This window comes from Pogoniulus pusillus, chromosome 28 (assembly GCF_015220805.1).
Source record: "Pogoniulus pusillus isolate bPogPus1 chromosome 28, bPogPus1.pri, whole genome shotgun sequence".
In the NCBI taxonomy this organism is placed as follows: Eukaryota; Metazoa; Chordata; class Aves; order Piciformes; family Lybiidae; genus Pogoniulus; species Pogoniulus pusillus.
In genome coordinates, this window is record NC_087291.1 from 1227587 (window position 1) to 1244919 (window position 17333).

The following is a 17333-nucleotide window of genomic DNA, read 5'->3' on the forward strand; positions in this document are numbered from 1 at the left end:
AGTGACGCAGTGGCAGCTTATGCCTGTAAATGATCTGAACTTCCATTCTCAGGCAGAAGGAAAATCCCTTTTCTGTCTGTACAAGCTATATGCTCTGTCTCTCTGCTCCTCTCTCCCTCTTTAGTGCCTACTCTGGGTCAGGCAGTACAGATAATGCAGGGCTGCTGAGGCTCTTCTACCACCCTGGCATTGTAATGAACCTGTCTCATGGTCTCTGTGTATGAAGAGCATTCATGTGAATGTATGGTAGACAGCACACCCCTGGTAGCAACAAGGCAAGCAGAGATTCAGGCACTAGTGGAGACCATTGATAATGAAAGTCACAGAAGGCTTACAGTCCCTGATTGCCTAAATCTGGGGTCCTCTGCTCAACTGGTGTCTGCATGAGACACTGGACCTGGGCAACTAAGTGTGACACCTTGAGTTGTAACTGAAGTGCTGTTGGACTCTTCCACTGCTGTTCTACTGCACGCATACAGCAGACTTACAGTCCATAAGCAGCAGCATCTTCTGGTTAAGCAGGTGGAGGGCAGACTGTGGTCATGTGAAGACCCAGAAGCATCTGTTTTCCTGTTAAAAGGCAAAGTAGGTGGCCAGAGGAGCACTTTGAGATACTCTGATGTACCTCTTACATGTGATGCAGAGTCTGCATCGGAATATACTACTAAGCTATACCTCTCTAGTGTCCGCAGGTATTGTCTATTGCTGCCAGTGAATGACATTTCTCAATGCTTCAGTTCAATGGTGATGATTACACGTTCTAAGGCTGCACTGTCACCATCACATGGCTTTGTGTCCTGCATTTTAGTCATTTTAGAACAGTGCATCACCGCCCCACTGGCTCATGCTGTGCTCTGTTTAGCAGCATGTATTCATGACATGAGGAGTGAAGAATGAAGTTAAACTCATGTCCTTAACTAACCCGTGAGGGATTAGCTGCCTGCTGCATTCTTTTACTAACTATTAATCACTTAAAATTATTTCTTTTTAAAGTCTTTTGCTTCCACAGTGTATGAGTACACAATTTGGGTTTGAAACTGCAGCCTTTGAGGGGCTGCTGATAGCGTTAGTCATACCATTTCAGCTGTCAGCCTGACAAGGGACTTGTGTTTCTTTCTCAGTGGGGGGAAAACTAGAAGTCAATGGATTACAGTCCCGTTGTCAAGGTTCGCTCTCGCTTCACAAACCTATCTTCCTGGCTGTGGGAGAGTTAAAAAAAATAATGACACATTTCTCAAAGCATCACCCACATACACATGGTATGAGAGCTCTCCTTTTGTTGGTTTTGTTTTATTTGTAAGTGACTCACTCGTGGCAAAATCAGTGAGCCTCATGAGCCTGTAAAAATTCTGTTTGAATTAAATGATTTATAACTGTAAGATGGGTTTTTCTGTAACTCCTTAAGGGAAAACAAACTGAGCTTCTTCCTTCAAGTAGCTACTGCTTCCACACCTGTTACTTTGGGCACCATCTTACAAGCTTATAGCTGCTAATGAGACTCTGAGCACTTCTTCCTTGCTTTCCTTGCCTCATGAATTAGAGATAGATGGTAGTGATGTCCTAGCATATCCTTCCCAGCGTGACTGAAGGCCAGGGAACGTACAGCCTCCCAAAACTGCTTGGCTTACTACGAGCAAGGAGCAGCATTTGCTCTGGGCTGAGGTGCAGCCGTACTTTTGAAACTGTTTCCCAGGTTTTGTAGGCCAGAAACTTGTCACCCTTCATTTTCCTGCCAGTGGGTGTGCTGGTTGCAGACTGCCTCAGCCCTGCTGACTGCTGGATGGGTCGGCTGTCGGCAGGACCGCTGGCCTAACCGCCGAGGCTCACACCCAGACCTGGGGCCAGGCTAGCTCTCCAAACCCAAAGAGCCGGGGAAGGCGACAGCGCTCATTGCGCGCCCCTGCCGCCAGCACCTCCACCCACCTGCGCCCGGCAGGGCTGCCAGCTCCCCCGTGACGGAGGCCGCGCTGCGCGTCAGTGCCGCTCTGGGAACGGCAGCCGGTGAACCGCCGGGACAGCCGGGCAGGACGGAGGGAGCGTGATGAAAAAGCCCTTTCACTGCCGGTCTGCACAAAGCCGCATCTGGACTGGGTGCCCGCTCATAGTGGCTGAAGCACAGCCTGTGTGTCTGCGGCAGAGTTGTTAACTGGGCCGCTGCCGTCAGCTTCTGGCCACGGGGCAGCCCATCTCTTCTAGCCATGCCCGTCACTGCCAGGGCGATCCAGCGCCGCATGTCGTGGCGTTACTGCCGCGGGATTTCCATTTTGGTGACACAAAAGCGCCGTGGGTACCCCTGCAGCAGCTCCCGTCCTCACCCCTCGCCACCTGGGCCCCGGGGGGGAAGCGGTGACTCGGCGGCGCCCCGGGGCCCGCCCTGCCCGGGCGCCGCCCGAGCGGCGAGGGGATCTAGGACGCCTGCGGGCACCAGCCCCGGCGGCGCTACAAGTGGCCGCCGGGGGTGGCTTCGACTCCAGCTGCGGATCCGCCGCGGCTTCCCTCCGCCCCGCACCCGCCTCCCGGCGACCCTCTCCGCTGCGCGGAGGAGCTGTGGGGCGCGTTGCGTAACGCTCCGTTCTGCTCTGCCGCGCGTTGCTCGGGGCGGCGAGGAGGCGAAGCAGGTCGCCGCGGCCGGAGGTGAGCGGCGGCGGAGCGGGAGGGGCTGAGGGGGCGCAGCGCGGCGTGTGCGCGGCCCCGCGGGAGGAGGCGGCGCAGGCGGGGGGAATCCAGGTCACGTCCGCAGCCAGACGGCGGCTGGCGGGAGGGACGCGGTGAGAGGTTCCGCGCGGCGCCCGGGCGGGCGCCGAGGGGCGCAGGGCAAGTGTGCCGCTCCGCTTAGCCGGTAAGTCCCCCAGCCTCCCCCTCCGTGTGGGAGTGGGGCAGTACGTCCCGGCCGCGGGCGTGGGCGGGCGCTCTGGCGGCGGGCAAGGGGTGCCGGCACCGCAGGTTGGCGTCCTGGGCCGCTTCAGTGGCGCGCTGCTTCGTGGCCGTGCCCCTGTCCCGGGGGGGCGCGGGACGAGCGCGGGGGAGGCAGGACACTCACTATATTTAGCCGTCACCGCGGGGAGAGCGATGGCAGCGGCGCGCAAACACTGCCGGAGAGGGAGATCCGCCGGCCCGTCGGGGCGCCGCCCGCCCGCAGTATTCGGGGGCGGCAGGAGGCAAACGGTGGTCCGGGCCGGCGCGGCAGGGAGGGAGCGGAGCGGATCGGCACTGGCCGTTATTCGTCACCGCGGGGGGCGGCGGCGGTGAGCGTTTCTGCCATCGTTCCCTTATTTATTGATGTTTGCAGCATAGGTGGTATTCGCCCCTGGAAGTTTATCCAGTGAAGTTTCATTTGACTTTCTAAAGCAACAGCAACAGAAATCGCTGGAGTTAAAAAAGCTGAACGTGTTAATTGTTAACTAAATATAGAAAGGAAAGGTTCGAAAGCTGCTGTGGGTGGACTGGTGAGGCAGCCCGTGACCCAGAAGGAAAAGGGAAAATTGGCAGCCCTGAGAAGCCGTTTGCCGGTGGAAATGGTCGCACCTGTTCTGCTGAGTGGCAGGAGCCTTAGAGATGTCCAGTCCCCAGAAACAGTTTTTGCGCTTCTGTGGTCCAGGTGCTGGAAACAGAAACGCGGCGTAACATGCTGCAATAAAGACTGGCTCTGACTCAGGAGGGAGGAGAGTTTTTTTCCTACAGTATTTGTTTTATTATATTAACACAAACTTCATATATTCAAACAGAGCTGTCTGCTAGCTTTAGTAATGTATTTAGCTCTTATTTACGAAGTGTAGCCTATTGTAAATATGTTTGCGTAATTGATAGTGTGGATCTTTGAAGGAAATGGTTTGTTTTCCTTTTACAGTTCGGTACTAACTTGTGTGTTGAGACAATTTGCTAGATTTCCTGGTTTCTGTTTTCCCAGCTCCAACTTCTGAGTAAACATTTGAGTAAAAAGCCAACACAGCCCCGAGTGAAGGGTTTGTTCTGTATAAGACATTTCTGTAGTAAGGTAATTTTCAGGAGGTGGTAATCAGCACAATGACAAAAGTTATAAGTGTTGCCTTATAGTAAGAGACTTGAGTTCTTTCCCTTAATTTGGCCTGTAAACAATATAACCATTTAAATGTATAGCCTTCTAAAGTGAAGAAGCTAGACTAAGTCACTGTAACCTTTCATTGTACCATAGCAAAGTTTTACAAATCCAGATTTGCCTGCTTCTTCACAAGGAACCTCCGGGGTTTTTTTTACTTTTCTACTAACTGACTCAGAATCGCTCTTCATACTAGTCCCAGGACCCTTGAATTAGTCTCAGCCTTCCTTCAGTTTATTTGAGTTGGTGACCTTTGGATGAGCTGCTATGTTCCATTGTTACTTGCTAACGATGGAATAATCTAGTCCTGACCTACCCCTTTGTGAAACCAAAACTGCTGCTGCTGGATGGTCCCAAGGAAATTTAAATGCCTTACGACTCTATTTTGGAAGTGGGAAAATTTAGCTGTGGCTTGTATCAGCTTTTAACTATGTGAACTCTGATGGTGTTAGTGGAAAATCTCCCACTGATTTTTAGCGGGTTTGGATCAAGTCTTGTCTAAGGTAATGTTGAGCACATCGTGGCCACTCCAAATTGTTTAGTGCTTTTGAAATTTCTTGCATGTCCAAGTCATTACGTAAAGTCAGTTTTATTGTGCTGTCTCCTTCTCCCGTGTGGGAATGCTCTTTTGCCGAGTTGAAAGTGCCGCTGCTTTTCTGTTTCCTGTTTTATATGCTACAGCATTAATTTTATTGTCTGATGATTTCCTGTTATGGGAGCAGCACAGGTATGCTTTTGCTGACTTTCCCCCAAAATGGAAGAGTTTGGAGAAAAGTGAATCTGGTTATGCTGAAGGCTGCACAGGGTGCAGATAGCTTTCTTCAGGTGTTTCTCAAGCGGTTCCTGTGACGTGACATCTAAAGTTATAAGCCATGCTTTCTCTGACACGCGTTGTACTTCCCGTGCTAAGTATATGGTGGGTTTCTCTTTTCTCTTCCCCCCTCCCCCCCCCATTTTCACACGGTTGGTTGATCTGTCAGTTTGCCTCTTTGAAAGGTGAAGGAAAGAAAGTTGTCAGTGATAGCAGATACTGATGTTGCATAAAGAAGCTTGCAAAATAACGCCTACCAGAAGGCATATACCCTCTTTTAGCTTCACTGCTGTTGGTGGTGATGAGCAGGACTTTTCTCTTGGCTGTACTTTTACATCTATGCAAGAGGAAGAATAGGAAGCAAAAGGAAGTTTGTCAGAGCTTATTGTCTAGTGCAGCCTTGAAATTTGATTCTACTTGTAAGGGAATCAAAAGCTGAAACCTTGAAAAAATGCACCTGACTTCAGGCAGAACATCCTCCAACAAGAATCTCATTTGCTGCCAAAAGGGTGAGATAAGGAATTTTGGCTCCTTGGAAAAGGATATTCTGGAGCTCGTTATCTGTCCTTCATCATATTCTGGTTTATTGATTAGGGGTTTGCTTATTACTAAAAGTTGAAGAAGGTTGGAAAAGGCGAAAGAACCATGCATATGAAGGAAGTTTAGGTCAATGGCCCCAGAGGGTGGAAGGCATGAGAAGGAAGGTAAGACAATTTCTGTGAACCTGCGTGCATTGGATTTTCTTCTGGGGCTTGGGACATGCTAATTCCTCCAGCCAAACTAAGTCACTCTTCATTAGAAGGCAGAGGTGTACTGCAATACACAGGGTACCAATTTGTGTGCTGGGTTTCTGAAGCATATCAGAACCTGGTGTCTGGAGAAGGGGACTGCCCACATACCTGCAGGGAACAAGACAGCATATCCGTGCCATGGGTTTGTAGAGAGTAAGGTCAGGACCTAAACTGTGGATTTTCTGTCACGTAGGTTCAGAGGACCAATCAGGAAAGATTTTCTTAATATTCCTACTGGTGGTTTTTTGTTCCTTCCTTTCTAAATTTCAGAAATGGCTATGTATGCAGTCCTACATTCTCTGCTGCATGGCTCCACCCAAATAAATAAAGAAATGCATATATACATACATATTGTTCTGTAAATGCATATATACATACATATTGTTCTGTAAATGCATATATACATACATATTGTTCTGTTGCTCTTTAGGACAGCAGAATTTTGCTAAGTCAAAAAGGTACTCTCCTGTTTGCGTAACTGACACAAGGCCTCTGAGTGGTTGAGGAAGTCTGTACTGGAAAATGCCGTGGAGATCTGATATTCCAGGGGCCCGTTTGGGTTAATTTAGCCCATCAGAGAAGTTTTAGTAAGAGTAATTCCTGTGGACATTCGTGTGGCAGCACTGCTGCTGACGCGTTCTAAACCTGTCAGTGTGCAATGGACAAATGCTTTCTCTTCTCAAGGATGAGTGTAGATTTCACATGCTTTACAGGGGGAACTAAACAAGCAATACGTGCATTGTAAGACCCTTTGTTGTGAAAACCAGGGGCAGATGATAAATACAATTTCTGTGTCAAGAGTTAAAATTTGTATTTCTGCAATTCTCGTAATGGGTTGTATGTGTCCTAAGAGGGTATTTTGAATAAAGTAATTGCATCTTGCTGAAGTTCTTTTCTGTCGTTTGATTCACAACATGTGAAAGAGAATGTTTTGGTTACTCATCATGACCGTTTTACTTTAAACGTGGTTATGGCAAGAGGATGATGCAGTTAAGAAGATTGGTTGGAAAAGTTAGTTCTGTTGTTAACTTTTCCAGTTTACAGTCACACTGCCAAAGTGCATGTAACAGCCTGCAACTAGATGGGACGAAAGCAAATAAAATGACTTTTATATATATCTATATCTATATCTATATCTATATATATATCTATATCTTTACTCATGAGCTAAACCAGCAAATACCCTTATGTTCTAATTAGATCACACTCATGAAAGCAGAGTGATCACTCTAAATTACAGAACTGTTTTGTGTCCTCTGGTGAACCTAACCTGATAAATTAGGGTTCTGTTTTACATTGGAAGAAATAAGGACTGAATGTCAAGCTGCCTAATAGTAAGGTAGAGAACAGGTCAAGAAGATCTCTTCCAGTGAATTTGAAATCTAAATGTAAGTTCTTCCTTTGATGGATGCAGAAGAAGTGAAGTCAGTACATGTAGAATCAAATTGCTTATATGTATGCATGCACAATGGATGCATTTTTAAGCTTGGATCATTAATTCTGTTCACCTGCTAAATATTTCTGCCTATTCTAATATATGAATGTGTTCTGGATTGCTTCATGGGAGTTCATAGGGGAGAACTGTAAGGCACAGGTACAGCAGCAACATTGTTTGGCCATAGGATATGCTTTGGAGCAGCTGTGGTGGTAGGAAAGTAAAGGAGCTCTTTGAAAAAAAAAACCGAAGTGTTTGTCAGCCGAATAAGTAGTAGGACATTGGACAGTTTCTCAGTAACTGATTTCTTGGTGGCACAGGTGGATGAGCCATTTAAAAAGCATTTACAAGAAAAATACAATTCCGTGGGTAAGAGTACCTTGGTTTTGTCACCTCTGCAGGGCAGTGTGCTTGAGCGGTGTCAGGTTTGCCCTCAGTATCTATGTCTGCACAAAGTTCTTGAACTCAAGGCTTTTTACTTTCTCACACTTTGTGAATTTCAGACCTTCACATCATCTGTCTTGCTCCTTGGCCTCCTTTTTTATGCTGTTACCTGTACTCCTCCCACCCAAGTTATTTTGCTTGACTCGGCTATGCCAGCTACATGCCATGTGCTCCAGCCAAGCTGTGTTTCAACAGGTAGGGAGTGCTGCTGCTATTGCTTCTTGGTTTTCTACTTACAGAAAGAATGAGCAGTAATACATTAAATATATTTCTTCCTTAACATAGTGTGGCCTTTAGCACTGTCCTTTAATGCCTGCCTCCTTGCAACTACCTTCATGTGACATCACACCATCTGGTTTCTAGCTGCATGTGAAAATCATTTTAGTTACAGGGTTTATTAACTTACTCCTTTTTTTTTGTCTGTTTTAATATATCCTTTTTATTTTTTAAATGCAGTACAGAAGGGTAAAAACGAAGGGGGGGTGCAAAGTGCTTCCAAGTGTAATTGCAAACTGGCATTTCTGTGTGAGGCTTAGATTAACTTCATCCATGGCTTCAGGAACTGGAAGGGTTTCTCTTGAGCCATCTTTTGATTTAGATACCTTGCTTCATACTGCATTTGTTCACCTAAATCAGAGAGAAATAAACACAGGAAGATTCTGCACAGTTGTCTCCATATAAATCTGGAATATACATGCCCATGCATTAAACCAGTATTAGCCTAGAAAATACTTGTGCCAAATTTTGGGTTTAAAGCAAAAGAATTACCTACATTAAATGTTAAAGTATATTCTACAAGTGTAGATAAAATTATGTCTGGAACACAGAGCACTTCCTATGCAGTGCTGAACTGTGTGTATTTTATGTTGTTCCTGTTTTCCCTAATGTGACTTACTGAAGTGATTTGGTTTATTAAAGTGCTCTATGTGACTGGACCAAAACAGCTAAGTTAGACCAGAGAACTTGCATCAACTGGTCAGCTTCATGACTTGCTGATTATTAAGATTGTAAGGTCAAGCACTAAGGAAAACAAATAGTGGAATTAAGGTTGATTATACATCCTTAATTGAGGTATTTTGGAGTACCTACAGATAAACTAATGTTTTGAATCTGCAAATGGGACTGCTTCACTTCACAGGGTGCTTAGTGTTATATAGGTAATACTTGTGTTGGAAAACGATGCTTCCTCTTTATTTGAAACCAGGAGAGTTCTCTACACCAGATCATAGGCAATGCCATTGATTATGTGGAATGTGGAGTGCCTGTGGTGCTTGCTAAATTGAACACATGTAATAGTAATCTGTTACTGGGTATTGTGAATTTTGAGTTGAAAATACCTAATTTAGCATTCAACTATTGTAAACTGTTCAGTGCTCTTTCACATACTTCATGATTTTCTTCTTTGCCAGAAATGGGATGGGGAAATTGAGGATATTTTCTTCCTTGAAGAATGCTGTGCATGGAGATTGTGTGTCCCCATTTCCCCATGGGAGATTCTGTCTGTTGTCCTGGCTGCTGCATCTGATGGATGTTTAAAGCAGTTGCCATTCTCCTGTAAAGAACAGGTGTTCTTTACACCAAAATGGGTAGTAACTCATTGACAAGAGTCCTTCTTGTTATGGTGTTGATCAGACCCTCTGCCTTTGGCTTATAATCTTTATGCATTACTGAATGGTGCCTTCTTTTGTGGTGGTTGTTTCTGGTTTTTTTTTGTCCACAGTCCCGTTGCTTATTGGCAGTTGCCCCCTCACTTGGCAGTTGTGTGGATGTATGGGACCTTTGGCACATGCAGTGAGGTTAACAAGAATGGTGACAGCTGTCTTTCTTGTCAGGTAGGTTGCTGCACAAGATACTGTCATGATGGCAGCTGTCTTCATTTCCACTGAACTCTGGGAGAAGCCATAGGCTGTTCTGATAGTCAAGTCTCCTGGGAATCTGGCTTGCTTTCATACCATGCCCAGGGACAGTGACTCTTTGCCACTGCACTCTCCCAGCAGGATGCAGGGAGTGTGCTTGCAGCCATTCTGTGCATGACTTTCAGAGTGTTTTGCAAAGTAGAAGGGGCTTCTACATCAAGAGGCCTCTTACCAAAACACCCTTTAGTTTTGCAAAGGTAGAGGTGCTTTCTGTGCTGGAAGGTTAGCTGTGGGTGGGAGTGGTGTGGCCTGAGGCATGGAAGTGCTGGATTTCCTAATTCCTGAGTGAGAGAGTAGACCTCTCAGTAGACCTGTTCCCTGAGCTCAGCCTCCTGCTTTCCTCATCCTACCACCAGTGATGAGATGTGGAAGTTCGACGGATCTCAGATCCTCCTTAAAACCGCAGGGATGGAGGCAGATCCCAGAGGGATTGACCTGCTCATCCCAGTATACTTTAATATTGTTACTGTGTTCTGTTTTCCAGTATCACAGCTTAAAAGATAGTGCCTGACTTGACCTCTCCCCTTCTCTTCAGTGCCTGACTTGATCTCTCCCTTTCTCTTCCCTGCCTTTTTTGCTTCAGTGCCTGACTTGACCTCTCCCCTTCTCTTCAGTGCCTGACTTGATCTCTCCCTTTCTCTTCCCTGCCTTTCTTGCTTCAGTGCCTGACTTGACCTCCTCCCTTCTCTTCAGTGCCTGACTTGATCTCTCCCTTTCTCTTCCCTGCCTTTCTTGCTTCAGTGCCTGACTTGACCTCCTCCCTTCTCTTCAGTGCCTGACTTGATCTCTCCCCATCTCTTCAGTGCCTAACTTGATCTCTCCCCTTCTCTTCAGTGCCTGACTTGATCTCTCCCTTTCTCTTCCCTGCCCTTCTTGCTTCAGTGCCTGACTTGGTCTCCCCCCTTCTCTTCAGTGCCTGACTTGGTCTCCCCCCTTCTCTTCAGTGCCTGACTTGGTCTCCCCACTTCTCTTCAGTGCCTGACTTGGTCTCCCCACTTCTCTTCAGTGCCTGACTTGACCTCTCCCCTTCTCTTCAGTGCCTGACTTGATCTCTCCCTTTCTCTTCCCTGCCTTTCTTGCTTCAGTGCCTGAATTGACCTCTCCCCTTCTCTTCAGTGCCTGACTTGACCTCCCCCCTTCTCTTCAGTGCCTGACTTGACCTCCCCCCTTCTCTTCAGTGCCTAACTTGATCTCTCCCCTTCCCTTCACTGCCTGACTTGCTCTCCCCCCTTCTCTTCCCTGCCTCTCTTGCTCCCACTGCTCCTCCCCAGGAAGCAGCATTCCCTTATCTCATGGTTCAGGGGGAGATGGCTGGCAGGGAGTTGAGTACGGAGGCCTTTTAGGTCCCAGCCTTGGGGTGGGGACAGTTTCAGCCCACTCTCAGGCTGACAGAGGGTGGAAGGGGTGGAGGATTCTAGAAGCCCAGTTTGGGCCTAGTGGATTTTGTACCCATTCTACCTGATTGCCTTTTGTTTATATGCTCTTGTAAATAGTATTTCAGTTGGAACTTCCAGCCGGCGTACAGCGTCCTTGTCCTTACTCCCAAGAAGGGGTAAGAGTCAATTGGCAGCCAAGGTAGGGCAGATTTTCTAAGCAAAATGTAGAAATGGAATTAGTTTTCTTTTGAGGAAAGGCTTGATTGGAAGTTAGAAACGAGTTGCAAGACCCCTGTGATGCCGACTGATGAGATGCCTTGCAATGGTGTAGGATGCTTAGCAGTAGGACAGCTAGGCATCCCTTTCTCTGCTTCTTCTACCTCCTTCTCTCCTCTGCCTTACTTTCTCTTTAAGGCAGATTGCACATTTCTTATGTGGACTTGCACTTCACCCCTCCTTTTGTGGCACAGCTCTAGGTGCTGTCAGAATCATAGAATTAATCAGGTTGGAAAAGACCTTCTAGATCATCCAGTCCAACCCAACACATAACACCTTCTAATTAAACCATGGCACTAAGTGCCTCATCCAGCCTCCTTTTAAACACCTCCAGGGATGGCGACTCCACCACCTTCCCGGGCAGCCCATTCCAATGCCAATCACTCTCTGCCAACAACTTCCTCCTAACATCCAGCCTAGACCTCCCCTGGCACAGCTTGAGACTGTGTCTCCTTGTTCTGTTGCTGCTTGCCTGGCAGAAGAGCCCAACCCCACCTGGCTACAGCCTCCCTTCAGGTAGCTGCAGACAGCAATGAGGTTTGCCCTGAGCCTCCTCTTCTGCAGGCTGCACACCCCCAGCTCCCTCAGCCTCTCCTCACAGGGTTTGTGTTCCAGGCCCCTCATCAGCTTCGTCACCCTTCTCTGGATTCAATCTCCTTGTCCAGCTCATCAGGGAAGGTATTAAACATGACTGGGCCCAGCACTGATCCCTGGGGCACACCAGTAGTGACAGCTGCCAGCTGGATGTGGCACCATTCACCACCACTCTCTGAGCCCTGCCCTCCAGCCAGTTCTTGACCCAGCACAGAGTGCCCCCATCCAAGCCAGTGTTCACTGTTTATGGTCCAGCTGTGATCGTGGAGTGTGCAAGTGTTTCCCTTTATGTGTCTAGTAATGAATTTTTCACTGACAAGCTCTTCTTTTGCCGCCTTCATGAGAGACAGACAAGGCTTAGTGCCTTGCAGCTGGGCTTCAGCAGTGCTCTTCTTGCCATCTTTTGGTGAGGGGCTTTTATGGCTCCAAACCAGAGTACCCTTGCCAGCCCATCCAGGTCATCATTCTGGTCTGATGACTGGAACAGGAGGTACAAGCAGGTTTTCCTCAAACTGCCCCAGACCGAGGGTCAGGGTGTCAGGGCAGCTGCTCTCCCTTAGCTTCTCCTCTTTTGCCCCAGTTCATCTCCATGTGCCGGACTGCAGTCTGAGGGACAGGAGGCAGGTACTGTGAAGAGCTGCCTGGTGAGAGGATGGGCTTCTGTGGGTTTACTGGTATCTCAGAGGAGAGAGGGTACACCTGGCCATGCTTGGTTCTGCATCCAGGACCATACCTCTGGTCTTCAGGGCTGTGTGTTGGCTTCTTTACAGTGCTTGTTTCCTGAAATAGTGTGTGCCTGTGTGCGTGTAAATATGTATACACATACACCTGTACACACATATATGTGCCTGCTTCCGTCTGTTCTCATGTTGCTCAGACCTTCTGAGAGATGTGATAGTTGGTAAATACAAGTATCTGAATGAAGCAGATCATGTCAGCAGTGTTTACCTTAGAGATAGAAGGCAAAGGGTAAGTGGATTGCAGGTGGGATATTGCTTGCTGTCCATGCAGTCAGATGAAAAGCTTGGAGTCCCGTTTGTGAAGTTCATCTCCAAGCCAAGTTATAAGTTTAGCTCAGTCCCTTAAAAACACAGCTGTAGTCCTTTTTGACCATCCTAAGTCTGCAGCTGAATTAATTACTTCATGGTGCTAGAAAGATACTTAAAGGCAGAGCTTTGCCACTCATGTAAGTCCAGTTCTACAGGACCGAATCAATACATCATGCCTAATCTTGTCCATATTTCTTTAGGCCGTATTACGTCAGATAGTTTTGGATGAGTGGAACGTCCTATATGTTTGCAGAGATCTCCTGAAACCAGCACCAGAACAAGGGGACACAGTCTCAAGTTGTGCCAGGGCAGGTCTAGGCTGGATGTTAGGAGGAAGTTGTTGTCAGAGAGAGTGATTGGCATTGGAATGGGCTGCCTGGGGAGGTGGTGGAGTCACCATCCCTGGAGGTGTTCAGGCCAAGCCTACATGAGGCACTTAGTGCCATGGTCTAGATGACTGGCTAGGGCTGGATGCTAGGTTGGAATGGATGAGCTTGGAGATCTCTTCCAACTTGGTTGATTCTATGATTCTGTGAAATGGGTGAAAGCCATTTGTGATCATGGGTGGCTGAAAGCCTTAAGTGCATTGTGTGCCCTGCAAAGTTGTCAGCCAGCCTGTGTTTGAAAAATGAGAGTAGTGTTGTGTTACTGTAGTCTAATCTCAAAGAGTTTGGAACTATTTGCAAATTATATATATTGCATAAATATATATATTTATGTATTTCCTCCCTTGCTTAGGACCATATGTATTTAAACCCAGAAAGAGCACTCATCTGGAAGAATCTGAGAGCTTGAACCTGGCCAGTGCTCCAAGGCATGGGATAGACTAGGACTAAGCTTTACCTCTGGTTTTACAGAGGTTAACGGCTGCAATCTCTGTTAGGAGATCCAAATTTCACAACACTTGGGTGATGGTGTAACAGGAAGAAGGGTGTGGGCAAAACTGCGGAGCAACAGATGAGTAATTGGAGAGCTCACCTGTTTCCCCATCTGGAGAGCAGGGCTAAGTGGGGAGGCAGATGGGCAGCTCAGAAGTTGCAGTTTAAATGCTTACTTTTGCTGAGCTGATCTGTAGCGGGGATAATCTTTTGGGATTCAGTTTGTTGCATGCTGGTTTCATTTTTTGGTGGGTGGTTTTTGAGCCAGAAAAGATGATGCCTGGTGTTACTCCTTTATGTGTATGCTGCATCAGCACAGCAGATCTGAGCTGATAGGTTAGGGCAGCAGATGCCAGCAGTCTTTCTGGTACGTTACTGTTACTTCCTTGGATGTGTTTTCTTCAGTGATGTTTTCAGTAGTGAACGAGCTGCGATTTTAATAGAATCAGAGGTGGAATTACTGTCTCAGTGCTGGGTATCAGAGGCAGATTATGACCTCACATAGTGCCCAGAACTGATACATCAACAAGTTGCTATCCCAAGAGTGTTTTTTAAGTTCAGCCACCGTCCTGTACGTATCTTCCTGCAGTGTTTCAAATCGGGGGTCAAGACTCAGCAATGAGATTTACTATGAGGCTGCCTGTGATGGTTTGGGTGTTCCCTGCCCTGCCACACTTAAGAAAATCACCCAGACTAGACTCAGCTGCTCTGGAGAATTGAATGAAGCTTTGTACTTGCATCTTAGCATAATGGGCAAGCAGAGAGTTTCAGTATTTACAGCTACAGACAGAAATAGAGGAGTTGAAAAAGTAATATAGAAACACAGAAGCCCTCCCAGAAACCAGAGTCCCTAGCAGGGGCTCCCAACCACACCCCACCTTCTCCCCACCCCAGACTTTGCCTTATGGTCAAGGTGAGTTTGGAGGGTCGGCCCAGGGGAGTTAGGAAGCAGAAGGATTAGGCAGCAAATTAGAGAGAAAAGTTCAGCTCAAAGCCCAGAGACTCTTATCTGTGTTTATGTTCTTGTCCTTATGCATCTCAGCAAGCCTATGAGTGAAGCAGTCATCAGCATTGTTTCCTTTTCACAGCCTGGAATCTAAACATCCCAGATAGGTTCAGACTAGCACATTGCCTTTAGTAGTAGAGAAATGAGGATGACAAAAATAAAGCTAGGTGAAACAAGCTTACTGTTTTCCCAAGTTCAGCAGTTTCTGAACAGAATTATCTACTTACAATGTATTTTTTAAGATGGAAGTAATTTTATATGCAGTACTAAATTTGGAATCAGTGTCTGCAGCCATCTGTATGTGTGGTAAGCCTCTATAACGATTCATTAATTAAATTTTTCTGTGCTCTTTGGTTTTTTTTCTGTTTGTTTTGCCATCTCATTTGTTTTCTTCCTGACATAATGCAGAATCTCATTGGTGAATTTGATTCCATTTCATGGATGACAGCAAGCCAGGAGCAGGTGTTGATCTGTTGGAAGGTAGGAGCGCCCTGCAGAGGGACCTGGCCAGGCTGGATGGGTGGGCACAGGCCAAAGGGATGAGATTGAACAAGGCCAAGTGCAGGGTTCTACACTTTGGCCACAACAACCCCAAGCAGCACTACAGGCTGGGGGCAGAGTGGCTGAAGAGCAGCCAGGCAGAGAGGGACATGGGGGTGCTGGTAGAGAGGAGCTGAAGATGAGGCAGCAGTGCCCAGGTGGGCAGCAGAGCCAATGGCATCCTGGGCTGGCTCAGGAGCAGTGTGGCCAGCAGGACAAGGGAGGTTCTTCTGCCCTGTGCTCAGCACTGCTCAGACCACATCTTGAGTGCTGTGCCCAGTTCTGGGCTCCTCAATTCAAGAGAGATGTTGAGGTGCTGGAAGGTGTCCAGAGAAGGGCAGCAAGGCTGGGGAGGGGCCTGGAGCACAGCCCTATGAGGAGAGGCTGAGGGAGCTGGGGGTGTGCAGCCTGCAGAAGAGGAGGCTCAGGGCAGAGCTCATTGCTGTCTACAGCTACCTGAATGGAGGTTGTAGCCAGGTGGGCTACAAGCAGGCAACCAGCCACAGAACAAGGGGACACAGTCTCAAGCTGTGCCATGGGAGGTTTAGGCTGGATGTTAGGAGGAAGTTGTTGTCAGAGAGAGTGATTGGCATTGGAATGGGCTGCCCAGGGAGGTGGTGGAGTTGCCATCCCTGGGGGTGTTGAAGCAAAGCCTGGCTGGGCCACTTCAACTCTTGCTGTCACTCCAGAGCCAACACTCTCAACTGCTTAAATGTCCCAAGAGTTAATATCATCCAGTAATTTTTGTTCTAAAACTGTTGATGAGCTTGTCAGGTGTCTGGGTGGCTGCAGAATGGATGGGAGCAGTCAGAGTTCTTACAGCTGAATGTGGTTTGCATGGACATGGTAATATATTTTTTGTGATTTCATTCTGCTTTGATTAGTCCCCAGAGGCACTGACGGTTAAGATAGGCTGCGTGTGGAAGTAGCAGTGATGAAGAGGAGAGCATTTCACCATCAATGATTGTCTGGACATGAGTTCCCAAGCAGTAAATTCTCAGAGTTCTAGGCAGTTGTCTGATTACAGTGTGAAAAAGAGCATTTTGCCTGCGTGTTACAATGGATTTGCTGTACTGCTTTCCTTCCTGATTGCCAATTCGTAGTGTTTCAGTGGTCTGCAGTGCTTATAAGGACAGTGCAGTAACCATCCAGAATGACAGAATTCCCATGGTGTGTTTGCAGGGTGTCAGAAAAAGAAAAGTCCCTCTTACATTTGTTCCTGTGTATATTTTAGGAGTGCTTTACAGTCATATGAAATGAGATACAATCTTCCAAGATCTTAGAACCATGGAATGGCTTAGGTTGGAAGGGACCTCAGTGATCATCCAATTCCAAACCCCTGTCATAGGCAGGGACACCTCCCACTAGAACAGGTGGCTCAAGGACTCATCCAACCTGGCCTTGAACACCTCCAGGGAGGGAGCAGCCACAGAAGACTCCCTGGGTAACCTGTGCCAGTGTCTCACCACCCTCACTGCAAAGAACCCTTTCCTAACATCTAGTTTGAATCTCTCCTCTGCCAGTTTAAACCCATTCCCCCTTGTCTTGTCATTACAAGACCTTGGCAGTAGTCCCTCCCCAGCCTTCTGTAGGTCCCCTTCAGATACTGGAAGGCCTCTTCTAGCATATTTTCAACTAAGGGCTATTTTCTATAGCTTTTCTAACATCTCACACTTCAGGAAAAATGCATGTAAGCAATTCAATTTTCAGTGCTGTTTACCCATGTTAGAAATTATTCTTTAACTCAATGTGTTTGCTTTTTTATGACTCAGTATTTACTTACAGCTAATCGTCTTTAGTAAACAGTGCATCTTGTCAGCACTGGCACAGAGCTCATTTGTATCAGTTACAGAGGGAGCCTTCGACTCAAAGATCCTGCCAGCTGTCACCCTGACAGCTCCTATCGCCTCACAAAGTATCAGAAATAATGTTTGTGTTTGGAGAAACTGGAAGCCCTGCAAATAAACCAGAATTCAGCAATCTATGTGACTTCAGGGCAGCAGGAAAATAGGCACAGAATAGTACAGACTTCTGTTCTGTGTCTGGTATCTTATGGCTGTGTTTGGTTGGTATTCTATACTTCTTCAATTAAGGAAAGCAAAAAAAGGTAACCAAAACCATACAACTTAATCCAGGCCTTTG

The 17333-nt window shown here is 47.2% G+C and overlaps 1 protein-coding gene across 4 annotated transcripts in view; it reads left to right on the top strand.

The window, feature by feature from the left end:
• The first annotated feature begins 2219 nt into the window (after positions 1-2219).
• Positions 2220-17333, top strand: part of THRB (thyroid hormone receptor beta) — a 207650-nt gene continuing 192536 nt past the window's right edge. For 2 of the 4 annotated variants that reach the window (XM_064167290.1, XM_064167289.1), the window contains exon 1: positions 2220-2634. The gene's annotated coding sequence lies outside the window, so the exon portion shown is untranslated. Of the gene's footprint in view, positions 2635-2690; positions 2840-17333 lie in introns of those variants that run through there. The other 2 variants (XM_064167288.1, XM_064167287.1) reach the window with 1 other exon arrangement.